General features: G+C 39.0%; 1 protein-coding gene across 3 annotated transcripts in view; it reads right to left on the bottom strand.

Moving 5' to 3' along the window:
- Positions 1 to 22,714, bottom strand: part of Oct-TyrR (Octopamine-Tyramine receptor) — a 52,355-nt gene that overhangs the window by 10,833 nt on the left and 18,808 nt on the right. For all 3 annotated transcript variants that reach the window (XM_018025536.2, XM_018025535.2, XM_026814005.1), the window contains exon 2: positions 17,971 to 18,164. The gene's annotated coding sequence lies outside the window, so the exon portion shown is untranslated. The remainder of the gene's footprint in view (positions 1 to 17,970; positions 18,165 to 22,714) is intronic.

Here is a 22,714-nt window from a genome sequence, read left to right as displayed (position 1 = left end):
TGTATATAAAAAATAATGGGTAAAGAGAGCGGCAGAGAGGACAAGGGGACTGCTTTAAGTGCCATCGTAAATCGTAGCAGCAACAACAAGCATGTTTTCGCCTTTCCACGAAGTGTCTTCTCGCCCACGTTCACTTGTTTTTTTATTCCCCCCGTGCGCGTCGGGGTGCAATTTTACACGCGACGGGTCAAAGCGATCAGAAGCGCGATGATGATAATCGCTGATCGGTGATATCAGAATTTTGCGACGCTTCTCTCCATCTTTTTCTTCCTTTCGCATTCTATATACGCCGAGCCAGTTTTGTGTCGGGAACACGTCATGCGTCGTCATCCAAGAGCGTTAAGAAGGATTTCCATGAACCAGCGAACCGAAAATTCATCTACAGAATGTTGCTATTAACGTTCCTAACGTACAGCGGGCGTTCTTCGAGCAAGAAGAACCTGCAACTTATTTCTTGCTCGAAAATTTTAGAAAAACTTCTCCAATAACGAGTAATGAGACTTAACGCGCGGCTGGATTTTTTGCGCAAACGTAAGAACGTTCGTTAACGAAAGGGATAATCCTGTGGAAACAATTTTGGGTCAGAAAATAGCGCTCGGTAAATTAAGAGGTACAGAGAGAGAGGAGAATAGAGAAAAGACGAGAACGAAATGTGTTGGTAGGTTCGATGGTATTTTCTCTGGGAATTGCATACCGGTAGTTTCCCTGAAATACGCATAGCTGAAATAACCAGTTTGAAAAAGTGGAGTTTGGAAAGCACAAGGAAATCAACGGGGACTGCTTAAAGCGGCGGATTAAACGATTGGACTGGATTGTTTTAACGTGCCACTATTCGGTTTACTACTATAAAGTTAGCGAGTATCCAGCGAGCCATTCGTTTGCCTATACAATACAAAATCGTTTGTACGTGTTTAAAGTATGCGAATCTATATGAGAAATCTCGTAAAATAAAAATAATATACAATCTCTCGTGTTACTGATTAGAAATTTAAATTAAACGACATAGAACGATAGGAATTTTCAAATAATTACTTTCATGCCTTCTATCTTTGTATATAAAAAAGCGAGACCTTTCATGTGGCGAGTAAGCTGCTTGTTCAAAGGAACCTACGTAGTTTTCTCAAAGAAAAAAATGCTAAGAGGCAGATATCGGAACCCTCGGTAGTATATTCTACACCTTTAATCGATATGCTCCTAAAGCAGTACATATACTTAATGTGAACATTCGGTGCTTTTTTACGTTAATCCCACATTGTACCTCGTATCCAATTTTCCTTTTCAAAGCTCCGTGACTCTGTTCACTTGCATCGTGAATGGAAATGTTTACACTGGCCGAATGCGATCGGTTCCCCGCAATTTTCCTTTTCCTTTCAATTTCGCAAACGAACCGTCCCTTATTCGCATCCTAATAGACATCCGTCCACAATGGAACAAAAAATTTGTAAAATCGATTCAGTTTCCGCGTATCTCATTATTTCCTTTTGACCTATCACAGACAATTGTGGAATAATTATACCGCGCGTCCCACATACAAAATCAAATTATATGATTCATAACGCGTATGCGTGTCGCAGAATATCCTGAGTCCTTAATTGCTTTTACAGTTATGACAATGATCCCCGAGAAAATGCGGGCGCCAGGGAAATTAAATTTGCGCTTAAGATCGAGAATACGATACGGCTGGGGAAAACGTTAATGGATGTCGCGACGTGTTACACTCTCTTGGATCGATATTTCGAAACGGCTGGTCGCCAGATTCATTTCTGTTTCCACTCGCGTCGCGTTTCGAATATACGTACATACATGTGCGCTAGCTGACGAAATATCTGTTCTAATGAATAAAAATATCTATACGCCTAGTTATCAACCTTATTCATTGGTCATTTGATATCCTACTTCCATCCGTACTTAAACAATGCACATGTTATACCGATTTCCCTCCAGTGTACTTCGTGTCTTCCATAGTTTACATTTTACGCAAAAACGATTCAAGTTTTTGCACTGCATCCATGAAACTTCCGAAAGAACGAAGTAAAGGAAATCGAAAATGAGGACTCTTCCTACGAAAGGGCGATACGATATTTTTTGTTATTTTATCTGAAGTTCTCGAGATAGAGTTTCTGTCGGGTATCGCGTTCGCTTTTAGACCGCGGAAAAATATATTTTTAACAAAATATAACGAGCGTACATCTCCTTGGGAACTAGGGAGTCAAGTTTCGAATTGTGGTTTTGCCTAGCGTTTCCGAGAATCGCTTTCCGGCCGCGATAAAGACAACCCATTCTGCGGAAAGCAATCGAGACTGGATGCTCGCGATCCGTGTTAACCGGAACGAGAGCGTGAACCGGGACGCGGATAAAGAAATTCGTTGTGTTCGAGGATCATCGGAATCCGCTCGTCGCGGATAATACAAAACGGATAGGGCGAAACAGCACTTCTTACTTCCATGGAATCAATGATCCGACCATGGATAGATACTCTCCTCTTCCCGCGACACCCACGCGCATACACATACACACGGGTAAAGAAAGCGTACGAGACATTTCGAATTCAACGGGCACTTTATCCGGAACGTTTCGAATGCCTGGTGCGAACCTGGAAACGGTTTTATTTAAAAACAGTTCTGAAACAAAAGTTTTCGAGTGTAATGCATCTGTTCGTGTATCCACATAAAATTTTTAGTCAGTGCTCTTCTAAAATCTTTTATGTCATTTCTCACTTTGTAAAACGTACGTTTTGAAAATCGCTTTGCAAATGTTTACTAAACGAACTATTTTCGTGTTTGTCGAAGAGCTTACGGGAAACGATACTATTATCAAAAGAGAGTGGCGTTCGATCGATGAAATTTTTGTTTCAGTTTGCGCTTTGAAAAGAGATTTCGAGTACTCCGTGAGCGCGCTATTAATAAAGACCGACCAGTTGCATTATACAAATATCAATCGTTTCGAAGACGCTCGATTAACTTTTCCATTTTAGTTGCAATAGACGTAGATATCGTCTAATACCGTGGCCACTTCGACCAAGGTAGCGTTCTTCCGTTATTAGCGCTAAGGCGAGAAATGAACTTCGCACTCATCGCAAAGATCCAAGTGCACTGCAAACAAGAATCAAGCCGCGCCACACCCGCCGTTGTCTATCTAATTTTTAATACTCAACCTTCTTCACTTTCTATTTTGCTTTTGTTCTCCTTAAATGAACAAAATCGATGTGCCGCCGTAGAGGCATCGTCTAATCTTAACGGAATCGGATATCGACCAGAACGGAGACGAATCGAATCGCTCTTACCGTTTGATTAAAGTCAGACCGACGTCAGACGAAGATTAATTCGATGGCGCTTTTTTGTTAAGGCCGAGTTTTGGTAGAGATGGATAAAGACAGGTATCTCTATATTAGATTGATCTCTCGGAATTCGTTTTCCACGAGCATTAAGATATTAAAGAGAATTGATGTTAAGGACATTAAAAAATTGATACGGCGAAGAAGAAAGTTCAAACGATCCAACGCAGCACGGCGGTGCGTTTGAATTCGAGTACAGTCAACAACTCGTCGAACATGTTGCCTTTAAAGGGATGCACTTATGAGAGCACTTAAAAACGTAATGAGCGGAAAAACGAGCGTGTGATACCGACCGTACGTAATTTGGAAGCAGGGGGTGATTCTATAAGGCAAATGAATATGACCGATTTGTTTAGGAAGCGTGAGCAAATAAACGATCATCCAGTTCTAGTGTACAGGGAAATAAAATTGAACACTATAATGCCAGTTACGCCGGCAAGTGTTTTACAACACGTAACGAATCAAATCTGGAATTAAAATTTCTTTTTATTGGTAGACAAAAACTTGCGGTCTTTTTATATATTTAAAGAAGAAGCGACAAAAGATTATTCTTTGATTAAAGACAGGAAGAAAAGGCAATTGGAAGGCATGAGGAGGTTGACGAAAATTAACGATGGAGGTCGAAGGAGGAAGTGCATCACGTGGGACGGTGGACGTGCAGGAATCCGAGTGGAAGGATTGAACGAGGAATCGCGAAAGCACTGTGAATAATAAGCGCTCTTAAACGGACCTCGTACGCTTTGCAATTCGTCGATGATAAATTACTCGAATAAAATAGGAGGACAGTGTTGTTATCATAATAGCCAGTTACTCGAAACATATACATATGTGTATGAGATTGCGGAACGTTGTACAACTTTTGCGAATTATTATTTAAACTTTAAAAGTTTTTCAACGCCATTAATTAGTGTATTGTAAAAGACCACACTGAAACTCTTGTATCATCGCCTTCATGGATATTTAGCCACTTAGAATTTGCAGGAGAGTTCGGGCAAAGAGTATATCGCTTGAATAGCAGTTCTCATTTAGACTCTCCCTAAAAACAATTTTCATTGTTTTGACTACGTATGAAAAGATCTCAATAAAATATTTAAATGAAATTATAAAATCTCCAAAATACAAAATTATTGTATACATTATGTGTTAGTATATGAAATACATAAAAGGAAAAGTAAAACATTTTTAGTTTCGTACATATTCAAATACACCCAATGTGTTTAATTTGCTGTAATTAAAATTAAAATTCCGAAGTTCTTGCTTTATCACGAGTGCTGTGACTTGCGAGGTTTATTAATACTTCACTAAGGCCATAATCTTCGTTCACATTAAGTGCTCGTAAAAGCGTTATCCTTCCGTAGGTATCCTCGAAGCTCAGTCGAAACACCCTCATAAATAGTTCAGCGTTTCCGCGGCGTAACGCCTCTTAGGCGATGAAGTCGACTTACGAATTCGCGAATCTGGATGATCAATCTACACAGCGATTAACCGTATCTGATCAAGCGAATGGTGAAATCAGCTTTAGCTGACGGATCATGATTCTTCTTGAACAAGTTAAAGTGCCTTTAGACCAAAGAAACGAGGACACGTGGCGAGAGCGTCAATTCTCGCTTGTCATATCCGCTTCTATGTCATTTCGGATTTCTCGCTAATTTGTTCCTCATACTGTCAATGTAAACGCCTCGTATAGCAGCATGATTATTGCGATATTGAGGGAACAGCAACGGCTCGTTGGGTGATGAGCATCGTGATTAGAATGCAAACTTATTATCCCCAACGTGCGAATCAACAGGGATCGATTCGTAACCCAGGAAATTGGATTTCCTTTCAGTTCAATGATTTCATAGAAAAAAAGGAATGGTCGCGGAAATAAGTTTTTATAGATGGGTAGGTAAGCGAAGAGTGATTAAATTCAACGACGGATTAAGATAAATTCGTTGAATTTGTAAGAGAAATACGTTTGCATGTAAGAGAAATATGGATGATATCGATATTGAAAGATCATTATTGTTCTTCAAATTATTAGTATTATCTAAAGAGAGAGAGAAAGAGAGAGAGAGAGAAAGGGAGAACGGAGTTAGCATTCACATAGTTATACATTATATGTATGTATAGTGCAAATTTCCATTTCAAACTACGCTCGTGAATCAACATTAATTATGAAGCGAATATCAGATTGCGCTTCAGCATCTCTCTCACTCTTACATATTAAGTTATGCTAGAAAGTGCAAAACGTATTTCTTTCCAAAGGAATTAAGAGATCTAATAAAGTTCATTACACGAGTTCGTATTTGGCGAGAATTGCCATGCATAACCATTTGCGCGACTAAAAATTATCGCCGTTTATATATATATATATATATGTATATAACGGTAATAACCTTAAGTTATTTAAACAAGGAGACATTGGGTAAAAATGGAACGGAAGGAGCACTCTTTTTTACGCTTTCTCGTTTAGCTCTCTCTGTTTCTTTCCTTTGAAGTGCATTTTCGTGAAGGCCTTTTTTTGCTTCCATTACTTTGAATAGTTTAAGTTTTCTCGAGAGAGGTGTGCAAGAAAAGGAACAAGCATCCGTAGCTTTTAATAATTTCCCTCCTTGCCGCCGCGAGATAGAACGTGCTACTGTGGTGGCACGCTTTCGAAAGTAGGTGAAAATGGCCCCTTCCGGTATCCTTCTCATTTTGTTGTCAATATTATCTTCATAGCTAAACCGCAGACGCGAAACTATAACCGATTTTTTTACACGACGTTGCTCTACAACTTATCAATTTATAATATAAGAATATCTTTAACAGTTTAAAACTTTGCCTCTTAACAGGTAAGACAACGTTGAGAATGTAGAAGTTAAGTGCATAATAAGATTAGGTACTTTATAAAACTGTATCATTCAAACCCGAAAGACTTAAGATTATCGTCTGGTTCTGTCCTTAGGTTAGTAATTCTAAAGCTTTCCCATTAAATTCGTTATTTCAATATACAAAAGCAGTTGATTAAATTTTCTAACTGCAGAATACTGAAAGACAACAAACAAATACCAGCATAAAGCACATCTCTAGTATTAAATACCTTCCAGGTAATCTTATTATGCGTACAGCTTTTCAATTTCTTAAAATGACAACAAAAGTGCCGTGGATGCTAGATTTACTTGGCCAGCTGATTCATGGTTCGAGTTCGACTAGCATTGGAACGTTGTTGGCTACTATCTTATTAACTAGTACCTGCCTAGTCCCTTGGTCTCTGTGGTTTGAGAGTTCGATCGGGAATGCACGCGAACTGTGCTCTGGGATGGAGGACGCTCGCGTGTTCAGGACGCGTTACTTGTTTACCGATGAGGTAAACGCGATTCCGAATATGGTAATTGAAGCGTTAATAGATATCAGATTATCAGGGCACTATACTCGTCGCGTTTCGAAACTTTCCATGCGTGTGATTGCGTTTAATTCGTGATTCCCTGTGAGTAATTAAGCCGAACAGTTACCTCTGCCCGGAAGTTATTTAATCGAGAACCATTTGATCTACACGCTCTCTCCATTTCTCTATGCCTTTGCGTTACACGGCTGATATATACTTCGCATGGAATCGAAAATTATGATATTCTAAACATGTATTACAGTACAGTATTTCTAATCCACACGCCTTTCATACAATCATAGAAAGTTAAGAATTTTATATCAAGTAAAGGTCGAGAGTAATTATGTATGCTAATTCTCTTATTCTCGAAGTTAACGTGATTTTCTTTTCACAAAGACAATATCTTTTACGTAGCGGATAGTATATCGTCGAAATTGCGTTCTGTCATTTTATAGAAAGCGGATTTTAATGAATTGATTAGTATTATTAATCGAATTAACGTCTCGTTATACCGTGATGAAATTCTCTTGATTGCACAAGACTACCCATTGTCCTCCGGCTAATCGATAATGTTCTTATTTTGACATGAAACGAGAACTCCGATGATGAATGAGAAGCCAAATCTGTCGAGACTTCCACGAATTTCTCTGAATTTCTGTTAGCGAAAGATCACTAAATGAAATTCATTGTTCTTCTGTTATAAACTACGATTCATAATAAAATAATAGTCGCATGGACTCGTTCTCCTTAATCTGCTTAATTGCCTCCTTTCCAAGTTAATTGTTCTACGTCTAAATTAGTCTCCCTCTCCTTTAATCTCCCCCTGGAAAATTCGCTAGCAGAATAACGTCTACGACGAACGACGCGACGTACTCATTATTATGTTTCAATATTTGACGATTCATCTGCGGACTATTCATGCCTGCAGCGCAATTTCACTGCGAATTTAACGGCGACAATTTTCGTTCGTTCCATCGTGACAGCCACCGAAATTCAACAGCGCTATTAATTAACGAATGGAAAAGATCCGCGAATCAAATTGATAATAATTCGTTACAAATCACAACCTGCAGCATCTGCATATATACATATATGTATGATGCTTCCTGATAGATTATAAAGCGATCATTAATGAAAAAGATCGAAACTTTTCGAAAACTATCTCAGACTGGGTATACGAGTAGTTTTATCGGACTCTATCGTAACCATTATTACTACATTCGTATTATAATAGGCGATTAGGGAAAGCTCTAAAGTAATAATGCTCAGTTCAGTAAGAATGCACTGATGTAATGTAAAGGAGATTAACTTCTGATTAATAAATGGAAATAAATCATGTCATTTTTATTTCACGATCCTTGACCAGATGACCAAATGGCCAATCCTGGGGGAGTCTATTTAAAGCCAGTGATCTTCTCTTTGAAAATAACCCAAATAATTATTCACGGTTTCACGGAAGAGCGAATATGCAAATTGTAACCAGTAGAAATTTCGATAACCAATGATCTTGCAGCTCCGGTTGACTGCATCTAACAATAAGCCTGAGGAGCCCGGCGATCGCGCCCCCGAGGTCCTTTGTTCGCCGACTGCCGAGCGCTACACATTGGTTTATCTATATTATTTTTATTCTGATTCTCGTTCCGTGATTCGTTCGGTGGTTTCGTTTGTAATAGTTGGGGGCCTGCACTCGTACGTGGTCTATCATTTAATTAGGTTTTCAATTAATTAATCACTATTTATGAGATAGAGGATGTGCAAATCAGTTTGATTTTCGTGTCGTTATGGCATTCAAACATAGGACATAAGAGTATAAGCAATTTGGAATATGCTACATCGTTGAACTAAATGCTTTTCTGAAGTAGTTACATATTGTATTAGCGTGAAATTTGATTCCGAAGTAGCAACTGCTTGGAAACTGTAAAGTTTGTACTAGCGATTTAAAAACAATTCGAACACGCATACTCTCGTCCAACTCTTCAACTCGACGAGTTCCAAGTCTCGACGAGGCTTCCCGACAGGCTTGGAATTTAAAGCAGAAACGCGAGGTAGTTTAAGAGTTCTTCGTTCCAGCCGATCAAAGGAGATCAAAGAAAACGAACCCTTGTATCAAGCAAGCGTTTATCCCACCAAAAATCTCGACCGAATCTCAGTATTCTCCTTCTTTCCCTCCCTTTCTGTAGTTCATTGCGTCGACATTCAGAAGTGCGCAGGATGTTGCATAATTAAGTCGACGAAGGGATGTAGGTGAAGGGAAACGTTTCTGTCGTTCTCTGTTCACGTACGGACACACTGCAATTCGCAGTCGCTCAGAAGTGAAACACGTGAAAAGAGCCAAGGAATCGATCCGTGAATACACGCGTGTTGCTAGCGTTCCGGGCAATTACATTAAGGAAACTTTGTGTAAATCGCCAGTGTTCGTGGTCTTCAGAGACTAGACAGACTTCTGAACACGTAACTGGATTCTAATTATTTGTCTTATCCATTGAGAACGAGAGCTCAATGGAGCGAAATTCATATTCAATTTCCCATTCAAACAGATGTATTACTGTTCTCCGTTGGCGTTTCTCACGTGTAGTACTATAAATGCCAATAGTTCAATGCTAGGAATTAATATTTCGTCGAGGACACCATTTCAGTATAAAATCAAGTTTGCGTTAAGAACGTCAAAGTGTCGCGTGTCCATCGTCGAGGACGTCACTGCGATGAGAAAAGACGGGGGAAACGCAATTATCTTGGCATTAATCGAGAAGCATTGACAACTAAAAAAGTTCCTCCTGTCAGCCCGTCTCGCTTGGTCGTTTCATTTCCGCACAAGTCCAACTGCTTGCTACTACCGTTTATATTTCCAGGATCACAATTTTCGAAGAATCGATCATTCGCATCTGAACGTGAAATCCATTTATTCCATTTAGTTGACCGAGTTTCATTCTTCACTTATGTTAGACTAGATAGGTTACGAAGCAATAAGAATAGACACTAATTAAATAATTATAATTATAGTATCATAAATTTTATACATCTATGAATAGTGACAGTAGTAGGCCAAGTAATCAAATACTAATTACATGTAGTTAGTTATAAAGTACAAGTGGGTCGACGGTATTAAAGAAAGAAATGGTGGCTAATTTATTTCAGGATTTTTGTAAACAGTGCCAAGCAGATAAATAGCTACGAGCGACGCGCATAAATAATGAAAAGCGCAGGTGGACACAGGAGCCATGGAACCACAACCGTCGTGATTCATGACGGCTAGAGATTGTGACTAAGGATAATCGTGAACAACGGGAAATACAGCGTCTGTGGGGAATCAGTAGGCATAAGCGAAATATGTTGTTTAATCTGTTTTCGGACCGCGTATCAATAATATAACGCCAAATTAATGAAATTATCATGTTGATGATAATTGCAGTATAAATGTTTGAGATAGTTAAATATTTCATGAACGGATTAATTTATTAAAGACTTATGTGCACTATGCATTCGGCTTGATCGAATATATTTTGAATAACAACACGATAAAGCACGTTTTCACATATCTTCTCAAATTTTATATTGAATAAAATTTATTTCACATATTAAATGAAATATCCGGATCGTTTCTCGGAATCGCTGTTTTCGCGCTACCATTTCAAGCGAATTACATACTTCGTTCGAATCACCCATAACTTTTTCCCCCTTCCTCGAATCTGGCAACCAAAAACAGCCATTAACTCCATTACCTGTTACCCGTGGCAAGCATATCCCGGGAAAAATATGAACGGGTACAACGAGCATAACCGGAGCAAGCGCACGATTCTGCTCGGATAATGATAACAAACTTTCAGCAACATCGTTCGGTCCATCCGAAAAATTACAACGAAAACGCGAGTGGAACAACGCGCCCGGACTTTCATCTTCGAGCTATGAATTTACGATATCGTCGAAAACAGGATGTTTTTGTACCCATCTCTAATAATAGATAATCGTGAAATGAAATGTCACGATTCTCACGTTTTTTACTAAATGCAAAACAAAATTAAAAAATTCTTTTGCTTGAAATGTGATGGCTGTTTTAGCACTGATTTTGACAAAATTCAGAACGGTAGAAAAAGACGGTGACGACAGAATAGACAGCAAAACTTTGAACATATTTGAGATAAGAAAATGTGTCGAATTAACTTAGATATTGGATTAGGTTTAAACATTACACGAGTTGATTTATTATCCCGGAGCATGTTATGAATCAATCATGGCTAGCTCGCTACGAACGGAGAAGGAGGGAGGAGGGAGGAGAAGAGAGCCGTTCGTAACAATATATTCTATGGATTAAACGTAGTTCCTAACAAGTTGCGATTGCGAACGTAAACGCGTTCGAATCACGAACTCCGACGAGCCAGCGGCAACCTTTATACTCGGCCCGACAATTGACTCGATAATGGACGTCCCCCGGGCAAGTAACGAGGGAAACTACGAGTACAAAACGAATTTTAAGCAGTCGTATCCGAGCTGGTGGTCCCCTAGTTTCGTACCGATTCGTTTCGAATTCACTGTGGTTCCGGCGACCGAATTGCTTCGGAATAAATTTCGGTCGCGAGGCGACGGAAAACTCTGTTTTTCCGCGGGAAGCGTTTTTCCTCGAGGAAGAGGGACGCACTCGTGGAAATTACAGAGAGCAACCTGGATATTACCAGGCCGCTGGATCGTCGCTGTTTATACGGTCGAATCAGAGCGCGCCGTGATTATGAATTTTTCCTCGCCGCGGAACGGAGGCTACAAACTCGTGCTCAGTTATGACACGAGGAAAGTTTCTAGGCGGGATGACACGCAGAATTTGTTAAAAGTACGATAAATCAGGCTCCGAGGCTCGGCAGCTGCAAGAACTTTCGCAACTTCCGACGAAGGTTATAAACTGCCCGAAACACATCCGCAATTTCCTCGTACCGAGGCACAGATGTTCAAGTACTGCGAGAATCTGTGTAGGTCCTCTGTAACAAAAACGCGTTTCCGAATTTCGATACACGCGCGATGCTCTCAGAGAAACACGAACATCTGATAAATAAATCATTAAATCGTCGAAGGATATCAGATGATAAAGCTGTTGTACAGTTTATCAAACTTTACCCATTCGTTCACTCGTCTACGTGATTCGCGCAGTCGATCAAGTTTCTGGTTTTTTTTTATTACACACACATGCCAAAAACAAAGTGAATAAATGAACGCGCAACGTGCAGTGTCTGCAGTCCTAATTTGTCAAAGATTCGTTTAAACGGGGTACAAGGCTGATCTGAGAGATACGCGGAAAATAACGAAACAGCGATTACATTAATGTATTAATTACGGCGCACGTACGTATGTACGTTCAACGTCTTCGCTTAGGCTTAAACGAGTCGAAGGTCCGCGAGATAAGAAGTGTTCTACCCGTGATCAATGCATTCCATTTCACGTTAGCCTGCCTGGCGTGATATGGCATAGCGTGGCGTGACGATGGCCAACTATACATGCACGTTTCTGCATTCGTGTGCACTTTTACCCTCTCGCCGAGCTTCTAGCCACGGAGGCTAGAAAATTTTCAAGGACCGCTCGAAACTTTTCGAATCCCGTCCGGGCAGTTTCTCGCTGGCAATAAACCATTAAGAGTTAACTGCTGAGCTTGGCCTTATAATCATAACACCACCACCACCGCCGCCAGTTTGCAATGGAAACGTTTGATAAGAACGAAAACTCCTATACTCGTAAACGTATCTGAAATTTATCTCGAATATTTGCTCGTAAGAAACTAATTAACAAAAACTTTCGATGGTTCAGGGAGATTATCCATCTTGGAAATGATTTTCTTTCCTCATTTGCGAATGGTCTGCACCGTGTTCAAGTTTCTATTTAAGTTTAAAAGTAACACCAGATGAATTAATTACGCCTGCAAGCTATCGGTAATTGGAATTTGAGCCAGGTGATCAATTAGGGAAATTAGTTAATTGTCAGGGCAAGACTGATATTATCTTTCGATTATATTACGACTACGGTCTGATGTAACAGACTTTCAACTATAATACTTACTTTATAAGATCTTCTCGGATACGGATTTAACGGGCGTTAAAATGTTCCTCGTTCGCGTAGCTGGCAAAATTCGTGCTGTGGAAAATTCATCCGCGATGAACAGAACTATTTAGCGTACAGTTTCAGATAAGCTCACGATATTACACGATCTATCGACGACTAGGTGTACATACAGCTGTACATGCAAAAAACGCAACAAGAAAACTGGAGCCTAGGCACGGTCAGGTTCGCTAATTATCGCGTAATCTCATCTGGGCAGGACTCGCGTGCGGAGCAAAAGCTGCCTTAATGAGTCTTCGTGGAAGGTGGAAAAGAATCAAGGACGATCGTACCTTCGATCGTACTGACAACTTCGACCGTCCGAGCGTTCTTTCTCGTCGCTCGGAGTGGAAAAATCTTGAAACTTCTTCTTCGACGAGATAATACTCTTTCCAAAACGGTTTTGAAACCAACAAGTGTCCAAATTTCACGTTATTGCAATTTGACTGTGGATCCCGACCTCCATTTGTTCCCTAGTAAAGTTTTGGCAAATCTCTCGAGAAACAGCGCGTCTCCTCTTCGACGATAAATTTCGTGGCCAGAAGTGAACGCGGGAAGTTCTCGGGACGACTTTCAAATTACCATTGTCGCTCGTTCACGATGGGATTACTTAACAAATAAGGAAAAATGAAAAAGCTCAGGTACTCAAAATTCAGTTGAGGTGAGTATTTTGCATGAAGTGTCGGAAGGACCATTGCGATTTCTAATCCCGTGGAAAAAAAACCGTCGAAACAGTCGCGTAATAGCGGCTTGTCTTGAGCTTTTACAGACACGTTTATGTCTGGTGTCAAGCACGTTTCATGAATTTCTCCACGACCGCGAGTTTCGCTAGAATTTCACGTTTGAAGAATACTTTAAACACGACCACGAGTATTACAGTCATAATCTTTTCTTTTCTCTATGTTCTTGACGAGTTTCGTTTCCACTTTTGAAAGTACGCTAAGATGAAAACTTGTACCGAATATCTACTGTCTAGAACGGCTCGGCATACGATCTTTTGCTTTCTACTTCCTAAATTATTTCCTCCTGTTAAATGAAACTCAATAATGCCCTATTGTATAAATTCCGTTTTGTTGTCTAAACTTCTAAATATGTACTAACATTTATTTTGTACTTTAAATCACATTGTTATACAATTACGATGGGAGACAAAAGATTAACTTATAGTTATAAAGAGCTATAAACATTTACAAAGTACTTCTGATTTGTGAACGATTAATTCATCATTCACTGCAAAGAACCATAGCAAAAATTAAATATGTATATCATCAAATATACATATTCCTTTAATTATAGTAATCATGCAATCTTTAATATATCTGGAATAACGAAATGCTTGATATGCAAAAACTATTGAATTATGTGCAATAAAATTGATGAAGTCAATTTTTCAACTATTTTACAATAAAACACTAAACAGTTCTTCTACTGTAACGTAATGCTAAGCGATGTCCTGTGCAACATAATTTTTCGTATACGAATCGTGTTTCCTAGAAGTATTTTATTTTTTTGCGACAGACTGAGAAAAATGACGCGCTTTTCGAGAAAACCACGACAATGCTTGAATGTATGTACCTTTTTTACCGCGAGTCGTTACTTCTGCAGAGAGACTTTCATTCCGCACGAATACACATGTATTTTACAAGTGTGTGGGTTTTCTAAAATTCACTGTGTCGCGATCGTTCTGTTCAGTTATTGATATTTCGTTTCAATCCGTCTCACAAAATCGGCCTACTTTCCCGGCCTGTGTATTCGTCAAAAGCGGAGAGCGAGAGAGGATCTTTCACTGTTTAGAACCTTGAGACAGGAATTCACAGATTCTGAACTCCGTTTTAATTCCCACAGCAATTTTTGTCACTGAGTACTACTTTGCAGTTTTTCCATTACGAGGATTCGTATTTTAAGTCTTCGCAACGCGAAAATCGAGATAGAGAAAAATGGGTGAAGGGGATGTGAAAAAGTAGTAGCAACTCAAGATTCAGCGTGCAGTGTTGGCATGGAAAAATGATATGTTCACCGTGAACGAACTTCTTTATCGACGATTCAATTTCGTAGAAAATTGATACGATACATCAATTTTATTGAAAAATAATACTATTAGAACTCGGTAAAAGTGTACTGCGAAATGGAATCTTAGGCAGAAACGATTCGTCGTCAGTCCCTTTGCTCTCTTTCGAGCCTAAATACATACCTTAAGAATTCAATTTATCTCGCTCCACACTGCTTCTCCTTCCTACCTCTCTCTAGCCTTTCACAAATTTGCAGAGCCTCACAAAAAAGTAATATTAAACTGGATGACGCGCGCACAGTGCAACGAAAAATCGACGGGTCGAAAATATACTGTCGCGAGAATTAGAATGCATTCGGGATAAAAATGAGGCAAGGTTTCAAGAGATGCTTTCATATCTGTGCAAATCTGAATCTGTGTGCAAATAGAGACCCTTTTTCGTTACCCTCGAACGAACATAAAAAGAAGATTGAAATAGGATGAATGCGATGGCTTGTCTGCTGTTTTCTATATCTCTCTCATCAATGAAATTCACGCTAAAAAACAAATTTAAACAGCTTAAACATGCGACGAAATCTGCAAAAGGAAAAAGGAAAAATTTGTTCAAATCGTTCCACGAAAATATTCCTTAGAAAAATCACGAAGAGATTCACCCATTAATGAAGTGGTTTTACTGTTCTTTCATGCTTGTTTGAGGGCACAATAAGTCAAGATGCAAATCCCTCTCTCTGCAACGGATCAACTCGACTCCAATTTCCAACTCTGATGTTTAATTAATACGGTTTGTATTTGTCACGATAATGATAAACCATTTAGCGAATTGCAGTTTCGACGTCGATCTAAAGCGACCATTACAGCAAACGTCCATTATTTTGGACGACCTCTAAACCCGCTTGATCATCCCATAGTGAATTTAAGTTTGATTACTGTCTAAGGTACAACACTCCGTTATATTGATGTTGTATAAGTTACAAGCTAAGAGATAAATTCTCAGTAATGTAATTCGATAACGATTAGTAAAATTTTTTTATTAAAATCCAGTTAATGAAGCAGCAATAAATGTTCCGACTGATCGTGAGTCGTAGACCGCATATGGACCGATACACATACGTGAGATGGGTGCTTCGCAGCCGAAGCCAGGTCCAGGGGTTTGTCTTTGTCGCCGAGGCAATCGATAGAGCTTAATTGACTCGAACATGAGAGAGCATTCGTACTATCGTTCGCCGTGTTACATCGACTGACTTCGGGCTCGAGGTTGAACCAGGTCACGGTTTCGACCAGATACCGATTCGAGGGCCGTTACCCACGAGGTTTTGAGAAAAACCCGTGCTGCACGGGTACCGCTGTTTTCATATGTAAAAGACGAACTTAAAAAAATGCAAAGGGTTATATCGTACGCAAAAACTAAAGGATTTTCTTTAAGGAAAACATTCAAAAAGCTCTATATAATTCATCGTTTCTTATGATCTACAAGTTTCATTGAAGAATAGATCGATCCTTTCATATGTTTATTTTTCCATTTTACTTACTTTTTATTTTTTCTATTTTTAGGAGAGGTTGCGTAACAACGAGAAGACGCAGTGTCACGTTAAAAGTGTTACATAAAAGGTAGGCTAGATGATTGACTGTACAGGGGGGCTGCGAGATAAATGAATTGACTGTTGGCGAGTGTCCCGCGAATTCAAACCGTCGAATATGTTCACCGGACTCCTATTATATATGTTCAAAGTGACAGAATAAAACCTTCAATTACCGCACCGATTAATGATCGTCGCTACTGGACAACAGCGAGGATTTTCCAAACGTAAAAAATGGTTGTTCCGTTTCAAACATTTACCACGCAATGGTATTGCAGTTTGAACCAAATAAATGCTGATTAATCATCTCGTCAAAAAAGATCTCCCAGTAATCGAACAAACGTGACACGATTCGTCCCTGCAATGAAAAGAGAGTACGGAGTTTTTACATCATATTGTAATGGTTATTCTGAAGCGTTCCTTTGTCTCGCATGACAGATATTAATGGGATAAGAAGAAATAATGAGAACCAAATTAATAATATGGTCTTTTATCCACAGTGTGACAGAATGGAATGTAAAGAATATTTTCTGTCTGAAACAATTGTGATATTACTACTTTAGATAATTGAATCAATTTCTTCATAATTATATAATTTCACTGTTCGAATAATTGATACCGCTACGTTGAACTTTCTTTTGTCCATTTTACAGACATTCGAGGTATGACATCGCATGACGAGACCGTTTGGTATATTTTAATTGTAAATAACTAGGCTGCAATTAGGAATTGCGGGATTAAAATTATTCGGATTCCAACGAGAACGCGAAAGCAATGGAATCGCGATACAAACTGCGACTAATACTACCACGTTCTTTTCTTTTACGATGTAAGAAACGGTGAAGTGGAAACCTTTTTACGAGAGGACGTAGGCAATGCGTGGGTCACGCAATTTGTGACGTTTCCTGTCGGATAGAATGGAGAGTTACGAAGACGTTCACCATGTTTTATGAGCGCGAGAGGCACTCGGTGACCGGTAATAAATTATGCAATCTATCAGGCCCCGTTATTCGCGTAGCGAAAGCGAAACACGCCGGAACATCGTATTTCCTGCACCGGAAAACCGCTTTAAAGACCGAAGGGCAAGCGCTCGTCGCGCATATCGCGAAAACCGTCTGCTATGAAAACAAATCCTTCGTATGATTTATAAATGTTTACTTAAAATTATATAACTATAATTTTAACTCGTTTTCACTTTATATGCTAATGTAGATCATAAGAACTACATAATGTACTGTAATTAATGAGTATGATATATGAGTATTTGATTATAAGTATTCACTTTAAGAAAAAATGTTACATCTTTATATTGTAATATAATCGCCAATGGCATCACGACTTTAAATAAATAAATTAAAGAAAGATTCTACATACTGTATTGCTTTAAACTTGATTTCAGGATATTAGTTTTTTTTTCTTGAAAAAGGTGTGCAAGTCTACAGAATCGTAATGATGTACTTTGAATACATGAATGACGAGGTCGGCATTGAATGTCGAGAAGCAATCGATCCGTTTTCACATAGAAGACGGAAGATAGTGGAAGATGGGTAACCGTTTTTTATAAAGTATGATCGACAGTTTAATGAAGTCATCCAGATTTTTGCAGATAACTGCTGACTATAATACTCACCGTTACTGTCAATCCGACGTCACGCTTCCAATCGTCGTCCGATCCACTCGAGTCTTTGTCTGTTCGAGCCACGTCGAACTGTTCGAGCAGCCTGCTGCACGTCACATTTTTGGTCGTCCTGTTTCCGGTAATCGGTTTTCGATCGGTCAATTTTGACGGCTGGTCATCAATTCCTCTACCGTAGATTATACAACCTGAAGCAGAAAAATATAATTAAGAAAACAATGTTAGTCTCCATTAATAACCCTCGGTATTAACGATTCAAATTCCGTCGCAAAGATCCGCAATACACTTTTTAATAGAATAAATTCAGCGCATTCTGTCCAAATATAGAATGCCAATGAAATAACAGGTTCTAAATAAAAACATTTTGAAATAGTTAAATCGAAATTGCCTCCGGAGGATATAACAGCTCGTGACGTCCTATTGGATTTATGGGTTCGGTCAGATAAATAAAACAATGCAAGAAAAAATTGCAGGTTCGATGAAGCCATAAATGATTCACGGTGATTTATTTTTGATCGACAGCTGTTCGAGATAAATGGTGAATTTTCAATTCAATATTTAACCACTATGCGAATCTGTATCACACTGCCAAAATTGAAACGTGTCAGAGGAATTTGACCAGACGTCACAGGTAGAGGTAGAACGATCGGTTAATCAATAAAGATTGTTTAGGGATTCATGAATTCTTCTTGCACTTGGTCAATCCCGCTTACTCATCAACTGACTGACACCCACTCTGAATGCCACTTGATTGCCAAGTACACTCTGATTGTTCCTAACTCTGATTGCTAATCGAATCCCCGAATGCTGATTTCGACAGTAAACTTCGGTTCTCATCGATAAACATCTGTCTTGCTCTACCGAATCCATTATGTTACTTAATTTTAGATAAGACTCCTTAAAGAATTTCCAAATATAAGTTCAGACTGTCATACATCAGATATGTCTGCGACTTATCTAATTCAATAATTGGTGAATGAATAACATTTGTCGTCCTTTTGTTAAACCGTCAAAGGGTTAAAGTAAGTTTCACGTCTACTATTATCGGCGTCTCGTTTCATCTTGACCCCCGGATGTCTGATATCCAAGTTTACCGATTTCTGGTCGAAATTAACCTGAACCCAGTCGGCGGCTTGGAAATGGTCTGTTTCTACGCCAGCCATTCGGAAATTTTCGTTGCAGACTCTCGGTCTCGATTCGATACTCGTAGCCGGGTCGTGTCGAGCGAAAATTTAATTCAGGTTCTTAACCCATTTCTGGAAGAATGCGCACCGAGAAAGATTTTCGAGGCGAACGTCGATATTCCTATCAAACCGAAACATGCGTCGAGAGAATCCTGAGACAAAGTCCTCCAAAATTAAGTTCAAATTGCCGCGGAATCATTCTATCTGTTCATCAGTTTCAAAACCATACGATACGGAAGTATAATTGACAATAAAAATGTTGACCTCAAGAAGCTTAATATACTATTTCAATTCCTCGACGAAATGTAATCGTTATGTAAATGCATTTAATAGGTTTGTTTCGACCTAGTAGAATGTCTAATTATTTTCACGTTTTCGCGGTTGTTAAAAGCCATTCAAGTAGCTCGAGATACGGAACTCGAATAGTACGTGAGACAACTTTGTACTTACTTGTCTTGAGAACAACTACACAGAAGGAAGATCCGATGTTAACTTCGTAACGAAGCGAAATGTTTTTAAATGGAGAATTGATCTCTCTCGTATTTAACTGAAGATTACATGAAAAGTGCATATACAGTTAACAATTACTACGATTAACATAATTTGTAATGCACAGAAAACCTTAATTATGTGGGAGATTAAATTGCTGTTAATTTACAATTCGTTGTCAGTTCAATAAAGAAAGCAAGAAATGAAAATAGTATAAAATATTTTATTCATATCTTATTTGACCTAATTACGAGAGAATGATTGTGGAACACAGACAAAGTAAATTTTGCAGAAGCGAATAGAAATGTGCAAGAATGCTGTTATTCGTTTCGATAGTGTTCGATTCGTAGAATACGCCACTATTTCGCTCACGTACACTCGTAAACTTGGAAACAACAATCTGTTTACAATATCCGAAAAATGCCAAAAGCACGTACGCAGGCATCAGTGCGATCGACGCATCGAATACGTATGCACAGACTTTTTATTCGATACAGTAAATTTTGTTTAAAATCTGCATTTCAACCCTTTAGCCATTGATAACTTCGATTTAATCGAGCGATGCAAAGTGTTTAATCGAGAGAATTGCGTTAATGAACGGCCCAATGTTTTCCGACGAACTCTATAACCCGTAGGTATTTGCCCTTTCGCCTCTTTTATTACCTCATAATTTCTGTCTAGCCCGATCAGTGCAAAGGTTTTCCTTATTATAAATTATTAACACGTGTTGTGTTTCGTGATCAATATACAAATAATTTTCCATACAAATTCAATAATTAACTCGATTCTCGTTTTGGTCATGAAACAGCTATTACATTGTTATTATGTCATTTCTATATCAGTATGTGTCAGTTCAGCCACACCGTTCGATATGCATTAATGAATCAGTTTCGTATAATCATTACCAACAATTTACCAAAAAATTGAAAACACTTTCTTTGGTCAATCGAATACAACCTGGTTTTTAGTATCCAGTAATGAGACGTAAATGGTTTGGAATGCATATTAATTAACAAGTTTCGCGTAATTGTAATCGATAATGCTACAGGAACCCGAACAGGAAATAAAAACGTCTTGCTGGAACTTATTTACGACGTGCACGTGTACACGCTAGGACGAAGAATAAAACATCCGAGGGTACACGCCAGTTAACCTTGCGAACTCACGCGACTCGACGATTCGTTTTGAACCGGTAGACGTTTTACAACGATTCAATCGGACGTTCGCCAGTTCCATTGATATATACTCGACTGTAAAAACTGTGTGAGTAGAGAGTTAGCCACGAAAACCGATGGAAAACCGCTGAGCCCGTACGGGAAAAACAATCGTCGAAGAACTGAATTTACGGTACCGGGATAATGGTTACAGAAACTCCAGATTTCTCCTGTTCCTCGACGTCATTGACTTCACCGTGTTCTACACGGGTATTTAAATTGTATCAGATATACGTATCATTTCATTATTTTATGAAAATTATTATTAAAATAGTAGAGAAGCTAAGAGAAGTTAAAATGATGAAAGAGTTCTTTAAAGAAAGTACACCCGTGTCCATAAGTCATTGTATACTTAACAAAAAGCATAGTTGAATAAGGTATAAAAACAGTACCTCTAAGTTAAATTTTCTTAGAAATCCACGGTCGAGAAATTTATTTTCATATTTTAGCAATTTGGAATTGGTTCATTCAAGACTGTGTAAATGAATAAAAATTGAATACGGTAAGAATAATACTACTTTATATAACCATTTTGTTACATTCTTATTAAAATTGTAATGACTATAAAAATTAAGTTATAGTAGACTTGTGGAAAATACATCGATGATTTCTTCCTAAAAACTGCGTTGTAATGTACGAGCAGGAGTGTATTTCAGCTTTGAATGGGTTAACTTTCCACTTCCTTTGACTCCATTAACCCTTACATTCTGATCGTTTCACGCTAACAAACGGCATGTCGTGGCAAAGCTTTATTCACGGATCATAACGCAATCTGAGTTCGTCTTCTGGCTCGAAGAAAATTTTCCGTCTCGATTCGATTCCACCTTGCTGGAGCTTTATTACCACTCGGTACGAGGAACAAGCCACTTCTCCCTCGGCGGATATTGAATTCAACTTCTTCAGTCAAATAATATAAAACCATATTCTTCCATTATCTCCGTACTTTCTTTATGAAAGGTCCGTTAAGGAAATGTTCCACGCGTAAGCAAAGGGAAAGAGAAGTAGAAGACACGTTCGTTCAAGGCTACTGAACGTTTTCCGACCACGACAGATCAAAGCCTCTTCAGTACGCAAGTTTTTCAAATCCTCTTTGGGAGGCGGCGTCATTCTGGCCAGGTAATGCATCGCGGCCGTACGTAAGACGTTTCCACTACATATTTGGAAATTCTCTTTGCTGAACGAAATGTCACTATCGCGCAGTTGAGAACAACGCGATGACCTGTTCAGAAACCACGAATCTCTCCTAACGTTTTACTTTTTGAACGTCGCTTCTTGACTCGAACTTCGTCAATCGAATATCATAAATTAAAATTCAAAACCAAGTCGCATCGCGAACAAAGAATTTCGGGAGTAGATATAAGCAATCACTATAAAGTCGAACATCGAAAATGTGAATAAAATTATTAAGGTACGGTAGAAATTCCAAGATATCAAGAAAGAATCATATTCGTTTCGAAGAAGTGGCTCGAACTCAACTTTTCATCTACGCGAAATCTCTGTTGAGTGGATTACGTTCGCAAGTGTAAACGCTTTCATTGGCGACAAGGAAGTCAGAGAAACGCTGGCAGCAACACGATAAAGCTATTACGCGACGCGACCTTTACAGGCCGTCCTACGATCCATTTAAACCTCGCTTCATATTTGTCGCGGGATCACGACCGCTTGCTCGCTCGTCGCAAAACGCATCCACCCGTCCTCTCCGTATTTCAATGCTGCCTCGTGACGAGCTCCCGTCGGTAGGCACGAATTAATACGCTGGAAACCAAGGGGCGTCCGGGTGAACGACCCACCCAAACACCAAAATCCAAATATTCGAAACACGAATGCGATTCGCGTACGTAAATGTCTTAG

The sequence above is a fragment of the Ceratina calcarata genome, unplaced genomic scaffold (genome assembly GCF_001652005.2).
Source record: "Ceratina calcarata isolate Rehan_Ccalc_2016 unplaced genomic scaffold, ASM165200v1 scaffold358.2, whole genome shotgun sequence".
Taxonomy (NCBI): domain Eukaryota; kingdom Metazoa; phylum Arthropoda; class Insecta; order Hymenoptera; family Apidae; genus Ceratina; species Ceratina calcarata.
The sequence above is the reverse complement of the archived record's forward strand: the minus strand, read 5'-3'. Positions and strand labels throughout refer to the sequence as shown.